Raw genomic sequence first — 17,207 nt, 5'->3', positions numbered from 1 at the left:
CACCAGGGCCCTGGGTACTGGGATAAGGGGTCTTTTAAGGTCTGGGTACCTCTGATGACTCAGGTCACTGGAATACACTGACTAGTGGTAGTTATGGCCTACTTTAATGGGATGACTCATTTCTGTGGCTGCATTATAATTTGGTATCTCAAAGGACTACCGATCCTAAACACCTTTTGTTGTCTTTTTGAGCATCTCTTGCCAACACTAGTAACTGAAGTCAAATACACATACCAGGGAGGCACTTTTATACTGGCAGTGCCCAAGTGTAGGTCAGGAAAGTACACGAAAACTTTCCTCTCACCCAACTGCTTGTCAGAAAGATCCAGCAACAACAAAAGGCATATGCCCTATTTCACAAAACACATTAAACAGTGAAAACAAGCCTCTAATCCAGTGGTTTAATTATAGTCTAGGGCATTCATTATGGCAAACCGTGCTTAACATTTCAAACCACTCCATGTGTTTCTCAACATCAGGAGTACTCAACCGAGTCTCACAGAGCTTCCTCCACCTTGCAAAACCACCGGTGTCATGCAACCATGTTCTGTTTGTTTTACTCTTGAGTTTCAACGTCCTCCTTATTTAAAAAAGCAGACTGAAATTTGAGGGGATTTTTTGTGCTTCCTTCCCCCATTTATTTACTTATTTGGTTATTTATTTTAACCAGTCTGTCTGTCCCTCTGCCTGCGTGCCTTGCTTCTCCTTCTTTTTATTTAGCAGAAGTTTAAAGTGACAGTTTTTGAACTCAGCACCTCATCAGTTGTTCAAGACCATTATTATCATCACTCCCACTCAAGGCTTCCAATGTTATTGAAGAATATGCATAGAACTTGTTTAATGAGGACCTAATTTGCTAGGTAAACTCTCATCAAAACACAATAAAATATATATTTTAAAAATCAAGCCCTCTACAAATCATGGAGTAAAGAGTTTTTAAAAGCATGTTCTCAAATAGCCATACTACAAAGTTTAAAAACATTTTTGTATGCATATGATTTTAGTTTACATAAATGATTTTGCACTACAGATTTTGTACTTAAACTTACTTTTAAAATTCTTCATTGGGTTCAAAAAATTTATTTCCATATATGAGAGGGCTTCAGAAGTTCCTGGATAAATTCCATTATCCTTTAATGCCATTTTCCATAAACTTTTGAAGCCCCCATTGTCTGAATGAATCTAATATATTTCATGGTTTCTGCTGCTTTCACAGTATGCATCCATCAGATTTGTTTTCCAGTACCCCCAAACATTGATGGTTTGAACCCACCCAGGGGTGCTCTGAAGACAGGTCTGGCGATCTGCTTCTGAAGTGGCATAGCTACAAAAACCCTAGGGAGCACATGTGGGGTCACCTTGAGTCAATCAACAACAGCAGCCACTGTATTTTTATGCCTGTACCACACACTGCCTACCTTGGTCTGCCAACTGCGTCCTCCCACCAGGAGGTACTTTTGTAAACACACGATGCTCCTTTTGTTTCACAGCAACATGTTTAAAGAAAAAGTGGTACGGAGGCTCTTATGAAAATACTTCCTGGGGGAGAGAGTGGTTGGCAAACAAACATAGAAGGCACGTTTTACTGGTGTAAAAATACAGCAGTCATTAACACCAGGTTGATTTTAGATAGTGTGACCATATAAAGATTTATACCCACTCCTCTAGGCTAATTGTTAATAGCTTACTCTAAATTAAATATGTTCTTCATTTTGAATGTTACAAATTCTTTACTCAGTCTGTAATTATTCTCTTAAGGCTATTATTGGTATTTTGTGGCAGTCAAATCCAATACGTTTTAGCCTTAGGATTTGTGCTGTGGAGATCTTTTCAAGAATTCCATTTTTAGAATGCATTCCTTTGTTATTGCTGATTTATATTTTTCTGCTTCTTCATTATTTCAGACAATGCTAAATTAAACACACTTTTATTTCTCTTTGCATTCACACGTGTGAGGTTCTCTCCAGCTTATGCACCTACGTGATTCAGACTGTGATTCCCTAAACAGTTCTTTCTCTTTCCTCTGTGCACAAAGCGGGACACTAGAAACCTCTATTCATCAGGCGTCATATGACTGGTTTCCGGCCAATAGAATGTGAACAGAAGTGATGTATGGTGCTTCCAGTCCTGGTTCATGCAAACTCCCCAGAGAAGAGTCCGCCAGTGTTCTTCCTTCTCCTCCCTGCTAGTCAGATACAGAGGATGTGGTGGAGGACTCAGAGGCAGGGGAGATGGGGACATCACCAGAAAGAAGCGCCTTGCTACCTGGGGTCATCACATGGAAAGGTATCGTTTAATAATGGGTTGCTTTGTGGAAGCATAGAAAAAATATTTCTTAAGTGACTAATATTTGGGGATTGTTTGTTATAAGAGTTATTGTCACTTACCTTGACCAGTACCACCCATCTGTGAAATTGTTAGGTCCTAGCAACTTTACAGTATATTGCAAAACTTTTCTCCAAAACACTTACTGTATACACTTACCCACTATCTGTACAACCTTCTTATGATTCTTATGTTCTTTGCCATCGCATGGTTTTGTCAGACTTTTTACTTTTTCACAATCCAATGGGCATGCAATGAGTAGAGCTTTCTCTATCCTTTGACTTTCTATTTTTTGTGTTCTTTTGTTTTCTATGTGAATTTTGCTGTTTCTCATTTTACTATTTAATTACTAAATTTGAGATCTTTGTCTTTTGATTAGTAAATTTTAACCCATTTATACTTATACTTATCAGGCATCTTTTGGCCCATTTTTCATATTTCTTTAGTTACCACTTAAAAATATTCTTTTTGCCCATTTCTCTTATTTTCCTAGTTTCTTGCTTTGATTCCAATCCAATTTCTTATGCCCCATTTTGAACCTGGGTAGATTTTAATCTATTTTTTTGTGGATTTATTTAGCGTCTTTCTTTTGTGTGTTGCTTTTGGTACTTGAAGATAAAGTCACCATTAAATAATACTGAATGTCTATTCACACATATTTCCCACCTCGATTTCATAGTTTTCTGTTTTATATAATTTTCTTCTTAAAAATATCCTCCATTTTGAGTATAGCCCACCTCAATATAAGACGATTTGAAGAACAGATTTGACACATTGAACACTAATGACCAAAAACTAGAAGAGTTTTGGGATGTCATCAAGAACATTACACATGAAGAAAGTAATAGACCATTAAAAAGACAGAAGAGAAAATAAAGACTGGAATAGGTATCAGAAGACTCTCACACTTTCTTTTAAATGTATCCAAGCAAAGGTGACTGAAAAGAATGATGAAATTAAAAAGCCAAAAAGAAAATGCTGAAGGCCAGCTCCGGAAGACAAAGTATTATAGTTAAATGTGCAAAGACTACAGTTAGAAAAACAAAAACAAAAAAGAATACACTTAGCATTTCTCAAGCTGAAAAGAACTGAAGAAAATCTAGAAGTCTTGACTTACTGAAGGTTTCTATGGGCAAAATATTGAATGATGCAGGAAGCATCACAAAAAAGGATGAGGAGGAGGAGGAGGTAGTGTTGAAGTAAGAGGAAGTAGAGGCGGTAATGCTGGTGGTGGTGGTGGAGGAGAAGGAAAGAATACACAGTCATTGTACAAGAAAGAAATGGTTGACATTCGAGGCAGCAGATGATAAAAAATAAACCAATCTTATTAAAGGAAGAGGTTCAAGCTGCACTAAAGACATTAGTGAAAAACAAGGCTCCCGTAATCGACATAAAGCCAACTGAAATGTTTGAAAAGACTGAGGGGGGACTGGAAGCATTCACTTGTCTATGCCAAGAAATTAAGAAGCTGTGATATGCTGATATACAACCTTGCTGAAAGTGATGAGGGCTTGAAGCACTAGCTGACGAAGATCAAAGAATACAGCTTTCTGTATTGATAACAACTTAATGCAAAAAAACCCAAACAACCTCCCCTCCCCCGTAAAAACACCTCACAACCGGACCAATAAACAAGAACATCATGAGAGACAAGTTTGATGTATCATCAGTTGACCAAATCTACTGCAAAAAGACCTTTTGACTTGTTGAAGATCAAGGATGTCACTTAAGGACAAATGAGCTACTGACCCAAGCCATTGCATTTTCAATCATCTCATATACATGTGAAATCTGGACAATAAATAATTAAGATGGATTGACACAGTAACTGCCACAATGTGCTAAAACATAACAACAATTGGGAGGATGACTCGGGACTAGACAGTGTTTCATTGTGTTGTGCAAAGAAGGGTTGATATAATTTGCAGGCAATTTGACCCCATTTAACAACAAAAACATGCAGTAGCTATGATTAAATTAAAAATGTAGCTAAGAAAATAATATTATGCTTTTTAATCATGCTGTTGGTGAACAATATCCCAAATACCATGCATTGTCAAAAGAACAAAGAAATCTGCCTTGAAAGAAATATATCCAGAAATCTCCTTAACAAAGAAGATTGTGAGACTTGATCTTACATCCTTTGTCCAGTTCCTGACAAGGGACATCCTACTTGACAGAGAGTCAGCTAAAAAAAAGAAGACCTATAAGGAGTTGGATTGACACAGAGGCTGCACAGTGTGCTAAAACATAACAACAATTGGGAGGATGGCGCAGGACTAGACAGTGTTTCAGTGTGTTGTGCAAAGGGTTGATATAATTTGGAGCCAACTTGATGCCATCTAACAACAAAAACATGCAGTAGCTATGACTAATTTGAAAATGTAGCTAAGAAAATAATTCCATTGAAAATCTTCAAAAAAGTAAAATACTCAGGAATAAATTTATATTAATTTTTCAAAATAAAATTTTAAAAATTAAATTTTTTTTAAAGAAGTAAAAAATGTGTTCTTTAAAAATTAGAAAACATTTTTGCAGGAATTTTCAAAGAAATACAAGCAGAATGCTCCATAGAAGCAAGAATAGTGACAGTTGGTCTTTACATACTCTCAACATGTTGTCAGGAGAGACCAGTCCCTGGAAAGGAATACCACACTTGGTGAAGTAGAGGATCAGTGAAAAAGAGGAAGACCCTTGACAGAACGGATTGACAAAGTAGCTTCAGCAATGGCCTCAAATATAAGAGCCATTGTGAGGATGGCACAGGATGGGGCAATGTTTCATTCTGTTGTACACAGGGTCACTGTGAGTCTGAACCAACTCAACAGCACCTAACAACCACAATAACAATATTGGATAGCAATATTGTTAAGATGACAACATTTTCTAAAATGATTTGTAAAATTAACATAATACCCATCAAAATTCAAGTTAACTGCTTTTGCTGTAGATATAGACTAGCTGACCCTAACATTTCTATCAAAATGCAAGGACCAAGAATTGTCAAAACAATCTTGGGGGAAAAATTGAAAAGCTCCCATTTCCTGATTTTAAAACCTACTACAAACCCACTATGGAGCCCTGGTGGTGTACTGGTTATGGGTTGGGCTGCAACCCACATGGTAAGCAGTTCAAAACCATCAGCAACTTGGCAGAGAAAGACCAGGTCTTCTACTCCTGTAAACAGTTACTGTCTTGGAAACCCACTGTGGTAGTTACATAATCTATTGTCAACTTGAGACTATGAAGAGTGAATGGGGTGGAGTTTAGCCTGTCAATCAGGTTGCAGCTTGATGACCTCATTTGGAAGCGCTAAGGAGATAAATAGCTTTCTGGAGGTGGGACACACACTCACTCCCTGCAAGACATTCCTGTTCACAAGCCACATGGAGCTATGCTGAGGGCAGCCAGAGCCTTGGAGCTGGAGGAGTCACGTGGAGACCCACACTGGTGCTGAGATGCTTCCAGAGCCAATGGATCACAAGACTTTCCACCCACTGACCTATGATCTTCCTGTACTTGGCATCATTGTATGTGTTGCATGAGTCTGAAGAAGAATTCACAGACTGGTACTGGACATAAGGGCTAATATCGGACTTATGTACTTGATCTGGACTGGGCTTGGATGTGTTCTTAATGTACAATTACTCTTTATATACGACTCTTAATACACATATGTGAGTCTCCCTGGATTTGTTTCTCTAGTCTACCTGGACTAACACATTATGGTACCAGGAGTGGGGTACTAGAGAAACAAATCATGACGATGGAAAGTGGATGCTTGTGTGACCTCTGTCTCATGGTAGTTTTTCTTCTTTGGCTAGCCAGAGGTCAGATATCGTCGTGCAGTTTACTGTGTTGTTTTCTGGAAAGAATATAGGAAGTTAAAGTTTTGATTATTTTGTTTGGTTCTTGTCTTTGGTTATTCCTGTTTGAAATGATGAAAATGAATGTTGATCATTTATATTTTGAGCTCAGGGTAGAAATTGCCCCTTGACTTTCTCAGAGACCATGCTTCTTAGTGAAAATGGCTGATGGAGGAGAGGAAAAGAAAGAGGAAAGACATGGGTAGGGGGGGAGCAGGGCGCTAACCCACCCAAAGGGAAGGTATTGCTTATATCTCCACAGGAGAGGGAGAGAGAGACCTGGCTTCAGTTGTGTCAAGATGTGAATACACCATACTGGTATGTAGCAGGGAACCAATAGAGAAGTCTGTGAGGCTGGCTCCAATCCCATCCTAACTATGTGGACACACACCCACAACCCACACCTCCCCCCCACCCCCAACCAGAAGAATGCACTTCAGAGGACAGCACTGAAGCTATAGCTTGGGGAAAGGGGTAAGTCTGTTTTGTGCTTATTAATGTCTTTGCATGTCTATCTAGATAAGATAGGTGGAATAAACAATTCAGAATATAAAACAACGGGATTGACGTTACCAGGGGGACACTGGAGAAGGGGTGGTAGGAGAAAGGAAGGGGTGTGTGTCAACCAATCCAGGGATAAGGGAACAACAAGTGAACTAAAATCAATGGAGAGAAGGGCATAGGATGCCTAGTAGGGCTTAATCAAGGGCATTGTAACAGCGAGGAATTATCAAGTCCCATTATGTTGGTTGGACTAGTACACACAATAGCACCACTGCCATCAAGTCGATTTTGACTCACAACAACCCCAGAGGCAGAGTAAAACTACTCCCTAGGATATTTGATGGTGCAAATCTTTACAAAAGCAGACAGGCTCATCTTTCTCCCAAGGAACAGTAAGTGGGTTTAAACTACCAATTTTGTGGTTAGCAGCCCAACAATACCCAAATACACCATTTAGAGTAGGACTTGGTGACACTATATTTTACAAAATTGAGATATAAATCTCATATTATAGAATTCACTCTTTACAGTGTAAAATCAAATGATTAATGCATTTACAAGGTTAACAACTGTCACTACTGTCTAATTTCACAGTAGTTTTATCACACACACCACCCACAAAAAAAAAAAAAAAAAAAAAGAGGACGCATTATACCTATTACCAGTCACTTCTGATTCCCTGGGCAACTTTATATCTTTATGGATCTGCTTATTCTGAACATTCCATATAAATGACATCACACGATATGTAACTTTTTGTTTTGGACATTGACATCTTTCACTGGGCATAATGTTTTCAAAGGTCATCCATATTGTGGCATGCTTCTATATGTCATTACTTTTTATAACTAAATAATATTCTTGTATAGATATATCATATCTTCTTTATATGTCCATCAATTGATAGATTGATAGATGTCGTGGTAGTTATATAATCGTTTGTCAATTTGAGAGCATTCAGAGTGAGGGGGTGGAGTCTAACCTGCCAGTCAGGTCATAGCCAACGAGGCCTCTGTGTGGCCATGGCCTTCTGAGGATTCTGGCAACTCCTGTATTCCTCCTAGGAGACAAGAGGCTCTCTCTCTCTCTCTCTCACTCTCTACTCACTTCCTGCGAGACATCCCTGTTGAGAACACACATGGAGAGAGGCTGATGGAGCCAGAGCTCTGGAGCTGGAAGGAGCCATGTGGAGACCCCTACCAGTGCTGAGATGCTTACACCGCCATTGGATCCACAAGACATTCCACCCACTTGCCTATGATCTTCCTGCATTCGGCATCATTGTATGTGTTTTGTGAGTCTGAGGAGGACTTTATATCGGACATATGGGCTAATATCAGACTTATGGACTTGATCTGGACTGGGCTGGGATGTTTTCTCAATATTAACTGCTTTTGTCTATAAGGCTCTTTCTTATACACATAGAGTGTCTTAGGAATTTGTTTCTCTAGTCTACCTAGACTAACACAGATATTGAGTTGGAATCAACTTCCTGGCAGTGGGTGTGTCTCACTGCCATCAAGTCAAAGCTGACTCATGTTTACACTCTGTGGGTGTTAATCATGGTAGACTAGAGAAACAAATCCAGGGAGATATATATACATATAAAGCTTTATGCAAAGAGTGATTATACATTAAGAAAACATCCTTGCCCAGTTCAGATCAAGTTCATAAGTCCAATATTAACCCATATGTCCAGTACCAGTCTGTAAATTCCTCTTCACACTCACATAACACATGCAATGATGCCGAGTACAGGAAGATCACAGGTCAGTGGGTGGAGAAAGCTTTGTGATTCAGTGGCTATGAAAGCATCTTAGCGCTGGCAGGGGTATCCACGTGGTTCCTCCAGCTCCAAGGCTCTGGCTGCCATCAGCATCACTCCATGTGGCTTGTCAACAGGAATATCTCACAGGGAGTGAGTGTGTGTCCCACCTCCAGAGAACTATTTATCTCCTTAGCGCCTCCAAATGAAGTCATCTCATTGCGACCTGATTGACAAGCTAAACCCCATCCCTTCACGGTTAGTTAATAGTCTCAAATTGACAATGGATTATGTAATTACCCACAGACTACCCCTTGTCAACTTGACACTTTTACACAACTCTTTAATCATATATAATTTTTAAACAAAACAATTGTAAAATCATATCTGTACCTAACAGGGTAAAACTAAAATGTATACAATTCAATATGAGCCAAAGCCTCATTTAAGCATAATATTTTATAAGTGAACACAACAATATTCTATGCCTAACAGTTACAGTTAAGTAACACCATCACCATAATCCTATGAACATATTCCCCCACCTGTGACAGTTTGTAAGCCAGCCACTCCATTCCTTTATCTGCCCAATTTTGGGTATCCGATTTCTATACTGCCCAATTACATCAACCCAGTGCTCTGAGGAGACAATCATATTCTTTGATGTGAAGAACCTTGTGAATCTGCATCCATAAGCAAACACAGATCAGGACAAGCCTTCCATAAATTCAGCAGCAATATGCACCAGTTCACAGGCTCAAAAGTCTTCTCTTCATCTGGTCAGGTTCTGGTCAACTCAATGTGAGCTGCCTTACTTAGTCTTGCCAGGGTGCCCATTGGTCGCCTTACTTTTAGACCATGGCCCCATCACAAATTCTCAACAACTCCAACCCCCTTGGGCTAGGTCATGCCATAAGCTCAGGTTCCACATAACTCTATAAACATCAGACCAGCCAACCTTCTCTTGTCTTCTCCTTTAGTTCCTGTAAATCATGTCCACAGGTGTCAGTGGCCAGACTCAATTTGTTTCTTTATTGCTGCATTTCTCCCACTTCCACTCAACAAGTAGATTCAGGTGGTCACCTAGCAAGCATTTCAGCTTGCCACAGGCTCCCTTTAATGTTCAGTCCTAGAGAGGAGTTTTCTTCATGGTTCCAGATTTTTGCCAGCTTCTGACAAAGACCACTGGTTCCTGAGTACTCCAAAGCACTGGGTGGGGCATATCTAAAGATCAAATTAATGGCTTGAGGCAAGTGGGCTTACAAGCTCTCTATTTTATACTTCCCAAGATCATTTCTATAAATCATAAGCAGAAGAAATCCATTTAAACAAAGTAGAATCAGATACTAAACTCAATTCTTAAAACAGTCAAGTCCAATCCTTATTTAGCTTATCTAAATCCTTATCTAAACTATTCGATTTATACAAAAATATGGGATTCTGTCTCTGAGAGCATTAAACCAGATCCAGGCTTTCTGTCAGGCATTTTGACCTTCTGTCAGCCATTTTCCTTAAACAGCGTGGTTTCTGAGAAAGTCAAATGGCGATTTCTACCCCGAGCTCAAAATATACATCAATCACATTCATGTTCGCCATTTTAAACAGGAATAACCAAAGATTACAACCAAACAAATAATCAAAACTTTAACTTCCCATATTCTTTCCAGAAAACAACCAAGTAAACAGTATGGCTTGATCTGACCTCTGGCTAGACAAAGAAGAAAAACTACTATGAAGGAGAGGTCAGATGAACATCTATTCTCCATTTTATTATTTGTTTCTCCAGTACCCCACTCTCAGTACCATAATGTGTTAACCTGGGTAAAATAGAGAAACAAATCCACCGAAACCCAGATGTCCACCCACCACCCCCCTCTGCTCAATCTCCCCTCCACAATTCTGAGAAAAACTCACGAAACCTACCCGGTGCTGAGAAGTGTGGTCATTCGCGAATCCGTCAACTTTCCTACTCTTTGGAAGACAACCTTTGAGAGGGTCCTGGACTCTTGGTAACTGAGAGGGAGGGCATATTCCTGAAGTGATGATTTGATCTCATTCCTGTGGGACTAGAGGGGCCTCTTTGAGCCTGGCTTAGAAGACTGCCATGGAGGGAAGTGAAGCGGATAAGTGCTTACAGGTCTTTTTTTTTTAATAGAATAGTATCTGCTCAACTTATATGCTGCCACCAATTCTTAGCTGGACTCTACCCTCCTCCTCCCTTCTGTGTGGACATGTATTTTTAAAAAAGGCTGAATGGCGGTCACTACAAGTTCCAGCTTACTTTGCATTTGCTTATGTTTTGGCTGCCAGAAAGAGAAATGTACAAAACCCTTGAAATGAGTTATCCTGCATATGTGGCTATTTTGAGAATAGAACAAAATGTCTTCTTGTTACTTGGGAAACATAGCTGGAGTAATATGCTGAGTTCTTATAAAAATGTTTCTCTTTGGGATCTACTCTAAAATTTAAATAACAATAAAAGATTCAGAATAGCATCAGAACTCAAATACTTTAATCTCCCCACCCTAAAATGCATTAATTTTTTTTGCCTAATTTTTTCATCCTGTTTTCTTAACTAGACTTTGATCTTTTCTGCAGTCTTTCTATTCATGTTTTTCTTCCTTCCTGACTCTTCCAGGAGAACTAAACAGTTGTAAATGTTTGATACTACTGTTGACCTTTGGGCTCTTCAATTCTTTGTTAAGTTATGAGCAAGGTGGGCTTCTCAGGTGCTCCTCCAGATGGAAAGTTTGGGCCTCCAAACCAAAACCCAACTCACTGCCATCACGCTGTTACCACTCATTGTGAGCCCCCCTGGGCTTCCACGACTGTGACTATTTATGGAGGAAAACCCCATCTTTCTTCCACAGAGTGGCTGGTGGTTTTGAAGTGCTGGCCATGAGGATCACAATCCAATGTGTGACTATTACACTACCAGGCTCCTCACACCATATTCCTGCTGGTGTGGCTTCCAGTGGTGCATATGCTAATTTACTTGGGCCCCTGCTTCATCTTTCTTCTCTTGCACACATCTTTCTTCAACTCACACATTCTCTTCTTCCACTTGGCGCTCATGATTCAGAGATTCCTAACAAGATGATGCTAAGACTGAGAGAGCTACATTGGTCACTCTCACAGTAAGTAAACCACTGAGTAAGAAATAATTGACCATGCAGAAAAATGTCAAGCATGATGGTGGGGCAGGAGGAAGGCAACAGGAAACACAGGAAAGATCTAGGAAGCAAAGCTATGGATAGAGACGTAAACATAGGTGGGAATTCATGTAAATATATTAGTTCATAAAAATAGAGGTATTCGCCTATGCACATATATTTATATGGCAATACATTGAGGAAGTGGATGGACTTTGGGCCTCTGCTCAAATTCTCCCTCAATGCAAGAGCACTTTGTTTTAACAACCGGGCATTCTGTGATGCTCACCTTCAAATGGATGCATAAGCAAATGTGGTGAAGAAAGCTGATGGTGCCCGGCTATCAAAAGATATAGCCTCTGGGATCTTAAAGGCTTGAAGTTAATCAAGTGGCCATTTAGCAGGGAAGCAACCAGGCCCCATGGAAGAAGCACACCAGTGTGTGCAATCGTGAGGTATCAATGGAATCAGGTAACAGACACCAGAAGACCCAAAACAAACAAATAAACAGAAAAAAATGATATTGTTGAGAACAAGTGGGATCGGAGCGAGACTCAAATCCCTTCTGTGGACAATCAGACATCCATTCTTAGAAGGATCACAAGGAAGGGATGAGTCTAATGGCGCAGAATAGCACCAATGAAACCCACACTATTCTTCTGGTTTTTTGAGACTTCTTCACCCCCCACTATTATGACCTCAGTCCTGCCTTTCAGCTCTGGCTCTGGCTAGACCGAAGCATGTACACTAGTACAAATAAGATCTCACAACACATGGAATCCAGGTCAGATCCCTCCTCTGGAACAGAAATGGGAGTATCAATACCATGAGGGTGGGGAGAAGGTGGGGAGAGGACGGGAAAGGGGGGAACAGAATGCAGTGATCGACACATAACCTCCCCCACCTTCACGGGGATGAACAACAGAAATGTGGGTGAAGGAAGACAGCGATTGGTGTAAGATATGAAAGCAATAATAACTTCTCAAGGGGTCACGTGTGTGGGATGGGGAGAGGGAGGGTAAAAAGAGGAGCTGATACTAAGGGCTCAAAAAAGAAAAAAAAAGAAAGGGTTAGAAAATGATGATGACAACATATGTACAAATATGCTTGATACTATTGATGTATAGAATGTTATAAGAGCTGTAAGAGCCCCCGATAAAATGATTATAAAAATAAAGAAAAGAAAAGAAAGAAAGAATTGGCCATGGAACATCTGTTTTCTAATTCAAATTAATTAAAGTGCTTAAATGAAAATTCGGTTGCCCCAGAGTTGTTTTAAATAAAAGAGGTCTTTTTCACGCTTAGGAGAGCACTTGGACCCCTTGACATCTCCTGTCTTTGTTGAAGACAAGCGAAGGCCGGAGGAGTGCAAATCTGATTTGCTCAACCAGCATATAAATTTAGTGGTCATATTACAGCGTTCCTCTTGCAGTAGTTCCATCTCTTGCCAGACTTCACAGAGTATTTTCTGTCTTCTCTAGCAAAAGGAAACATGGTTTATATTCTGTTTTCTAAAAACTCCCCACTTTTCTTTGCTCACAGATGAACCATGTTCTATAATTAACAGTGTTCCAATCATAATACAATGAACTCTTATTTCTATACATATGATATGGGTAATTGGCAGAGCAGTTGAAACATTGACCTTAAAATTCTCATTTCTTTCAGTTGATGTGTATCATTATTATAGTCCACCACTTTCATGTTTACAGAAACCATCACTTTTTATGGGTGAGAAACCATGCCCTTGATTAAAATCATATCACAATCCACTCCACTTCCTAAACATTCTGCTTATTCCATGACTTTCTCTTTGAGTCCCTGAATATCTGACTCACAAGGTCTCTGTCCCTTTAAGAAGTTTAGCATCAACAAGTGAGCAGGTCATCACTGTCAATGGGGATGAATGCTACTTTCCAATTTTATCCTGGATCAGTTCTAAATGGAGCTGAGTGGGAACATTTCAACAATAATCACTTGAGGAGTTAAGGGAGAAGTTCTACCTGGTGTCTGACTTTAAACCATTTTTACAAACAAAATGCTTTCATTAGATTAGCCAAATTGTCTATTTTAGCACCAAGTGGGTTTTATCAATCCTAATCATGCAATTAATTATTTGCAGATGTGGTAGCCTGCTATTTTTTTATGATTCAAGGATGGCTGCCCTGGTAAATTGATGTGCCTTAATAGGCTAGGTAAGTGCACTGGAAAAAAAAAAATTCAGCATTTCACAGGTCACTCAGTGATAGTAATGTGTGTAGGCATAATGCCTCCCTCCCTCTGATTTGCTTCTCCTTGTTAAAGAACCTTTGCATTTTTCTAGCCAAAGCAATACCACTTTTTTTTCATCATTTATTCTCTACTTCAAACCTAATGGTAAAATTTTATGTATAGATTTTGCCTGCTACTTAACTCGGTATTCTTTTTTTCCAGTTCAAAAAATGAAGATAACAATACAGAAGCAAAAGTTGACATGTTTATGCTTCCTGAGATCTACAGATGAAAGGAAGGTGTTGATATTATAATAGTGCAATATGAATATGTGTGCTCTCAGAAGCAGGCTTAAAAAGATTGCAATCTCTTTCTTGTGGGCCCCAAATATTTTTAATAATTCTCAAAAGAAAGTCGTACTCCTTAGATACTTAAAAAAATTGAAGGACAAGACTGCCTGGAGATTTATCCAGAAGTAGTTGAAGATGAAGCTGGATTTTTGTTTGAGAGTTTATTTTGCATAGGATTATAAATAATATTAAAATGTTCTTAAATCTGTCAATATTTAGAGAAGAATTGTTGGTGTATTGAATAATGCATTTGATAAATGACAAGAAATCAAGATTTATTCTCAAGAAAATAAAAAACAACCCAGGAATAATAATATTGTCTTCATTTTGTGTTGAAGGAGTCCTAGGGGTGCTATGGAACACACCGTGGCTTATTAACTGCAAGGCTGGGCAGTTTAAAATCACCAGCCACAATGCAGGAGTCAGATGAAACTGTCTGCTCACTGAGCCAGACAAAGTGCAATGTAGCAACGATGAAAACTACAACTTTCCTCTAGTTCCTAAATGCTTCCTCCCTCCTCCCCCCACTCCACTATCATGATCCCAATTCTACCTTGCAAGTCTGGCTAGACCAGAGGATGTACGCTGGTACAGATAGGAACTGGAAACACAGGGAATCCAGGGCGGATGAGCCCTTCAGGAGCAGTGGTGTGAGTGGCGATACTGGGAGGGTGGGGGGAAGGTGGGTTGGAAAGAGGGAAACGATTACAAGGATCTATATGTCAACTCCCTGGGGGACGGACAACAGAAAAGTGGGTGAAGGACGATGTCGGACAGGGCAAGATATGACAAAATAATAATTTATAAATTATCAAGGGCTCATGAGGGAGGGGAAAAAATGAGGACCTGATTCCGGGGCCTTAGGTGGAGAGCAAATGTTTTGAGAATGACGAGGGCAATGAATGTACAAATGTGCTTTACACAATTGATGTATGTATGGATTGTGATAAGAGTCGTATGAGTCCCTAATAAAATGATTTTTTAAAAAAAGAAACTGTCTGCTCTCATTAATACTGATAAGCTCAGAAATCCTATAGAGAGTCTCTGTGAGCTGGATTCAACTCAATGGCAATGGATTATATGAGCATTTATGAGAGCCTTTGAAAACTCCTTACAAAGTATTTTTGTCCATTAACAATCTGTTCTCACAATCATCCTATGGGTAAAACTTGTGTTTTGTGCATGAAAAATGGGTCTGTGGGGATGGTGATTAACTTCCCTAAGGTTGCCTGACTGATATCTTCGCATGACCTCAGGCTTGGATGTGCATCTTCTGGTTGTTCTAATCACTGATTGCCCCTTTTCTGCTTCCTGAGAAAGGAAGTTAGCACTTCTGCCCTTCTGCTTTGTCATTCGCTGGTTTCAAGGAAATAAGATATAAAAAGAGAGCAAGAGCCTAGCAAAGCATTTTAATAGGAGGATTTAAGATGAATAACTGTGCTTACACCTTAACAAGGACATTCCAGGCTCTAAGTCAATGAAAATACAGACTGTGATCTGCACACACATTCATCTGTTCCAACCAATAATCTTTTGCATTAGTTCTGGTCAGATAAAGACCTACCTCTGTCGGGGAGAAGGTCCTACTTTTTTTTTTTTTAAACTATGATTACTATACTTTATTCTTTTAACTCTATTAAGTTTTTTTAAAAAATCGTTTTATTGGGGGCTCATACAACTCTTATCACAACCCATACATCCATCCATTTTGTCAAACGCATTTGTACATTCGTTGCCATCATAATTTTCAAAACATTTTTTTTTTACTTGAGCCCTTGGTATCCGCTCCTCATTTTTACCCCTACTTCGCCCACCCTCCCTCCTTCATGAACTCTTGATAATTTATAAATTATTATTATTTTTCAAGTCTTACACTGACCGATGTCTCCTTTCACCTATTTTTCGGTTGTCCATCCCCTGGGAATGGGTTATATGTAGATCATTGTGATCAGTTCCCCATATCTCCCCCAACCTTCCCCTTCCCCTCCTGGTATGGCCACTCTCAACATTGGTCCTACTTTTGAAACTTCCTTGCATTGTCATATATTACCCGTAGCGCCTAACTCCTGTCCCTTCTACCTAAGGCTTTTTCCTCTTGGCAGAGTGATTCTGAAGTGACAGCTCATTCAAAGTAGCTGGGTAGAAAATGGGAAGAGAAGGATAAAAGGGATTTATCCCATCCAGTGGATGGGAAGAGTGAGCAGGTGGGGGTGGGGAGGACCAGCAGTTCAGAGAGTGAGCTCCACAGGAAGACGAAGAACTATCTCTCTTGGAAAACAAAGAAGAAAGAACCTCTCTGAATGTTGAGTTTGAGGCCAAAAGGATCAGGAGATCGAACAATGGAAAACATAACCACGGAGAGAAGCAATGTAGGAGATTTAGACGTAGATGAACGTGTCCCTCAAATGAGCATTTGTGCAGACTGGGTGAATGAAGGTGTACTAGCACGGTAACACTTCCTCTGTTAAAGTTAGGGAATTTAATAACATGCATGACAACAGATGGCAGAGTTCTTAGATTGTTAATGTACAATTTTTTTCATTTAGCGTAGATCACCAAAGAGCAGGCTTTCAGTAGGAAGTGAAAGGGGTCACGAAGCAAACCTTATAAAAAACCGACCATAATTGAACCGTTTTATCTGTGGTGGTGGGAGGATACCTACCCCACGGCCCCTTCTGAGGTAGTAAACTCTCTGGGCTGCCATGTGTAGTTTGGGGGAATAAAACCCAAACAAATGAAAAAGGCGTACCAACTTTTGGTATGACACAAACTACAGAAAACAAAATCTCACCAAATCTTTACAGCGGAAGCGATCTTCAGCAAACAGCAAGGAATCATTTGGGCAGCGCTCCTTAGAGAGGTTTCAGAAACCCTCAATAAGCAGCAACCAGGGATTCCTCGAAAGGAAACAGTTTTGTGGGAAGCAGGGATTATTCCAACTAAGAGGCTGAGGAAACCTGATAGCTCAAGTGACTTCTGTCTGACGAGGAGATTGCTGTTGCTGACAGGACTGACAGGAGAGAGAAAGGAAGGG

The sequence above is a fragment of the Echinops telfairi genome, unplaced genomic scaffold (assembly GCF_000313985.2).
Source record: "Echinops telfairi isolate 266 unplaced genomic scaffold, ASM31398v2 ScPeMD7_3533;HRSCAF=4204_0, whole genome shotgun sequence".
Lineage (NCBI taxonomy): Eukaryota > Metazoa > Chordata > Mammalia > Afrosoricida > Tenrecidae > Echinops > Echinops telfairi.
Note: the sequence above shows the minus strand (reverse complement) of the source record.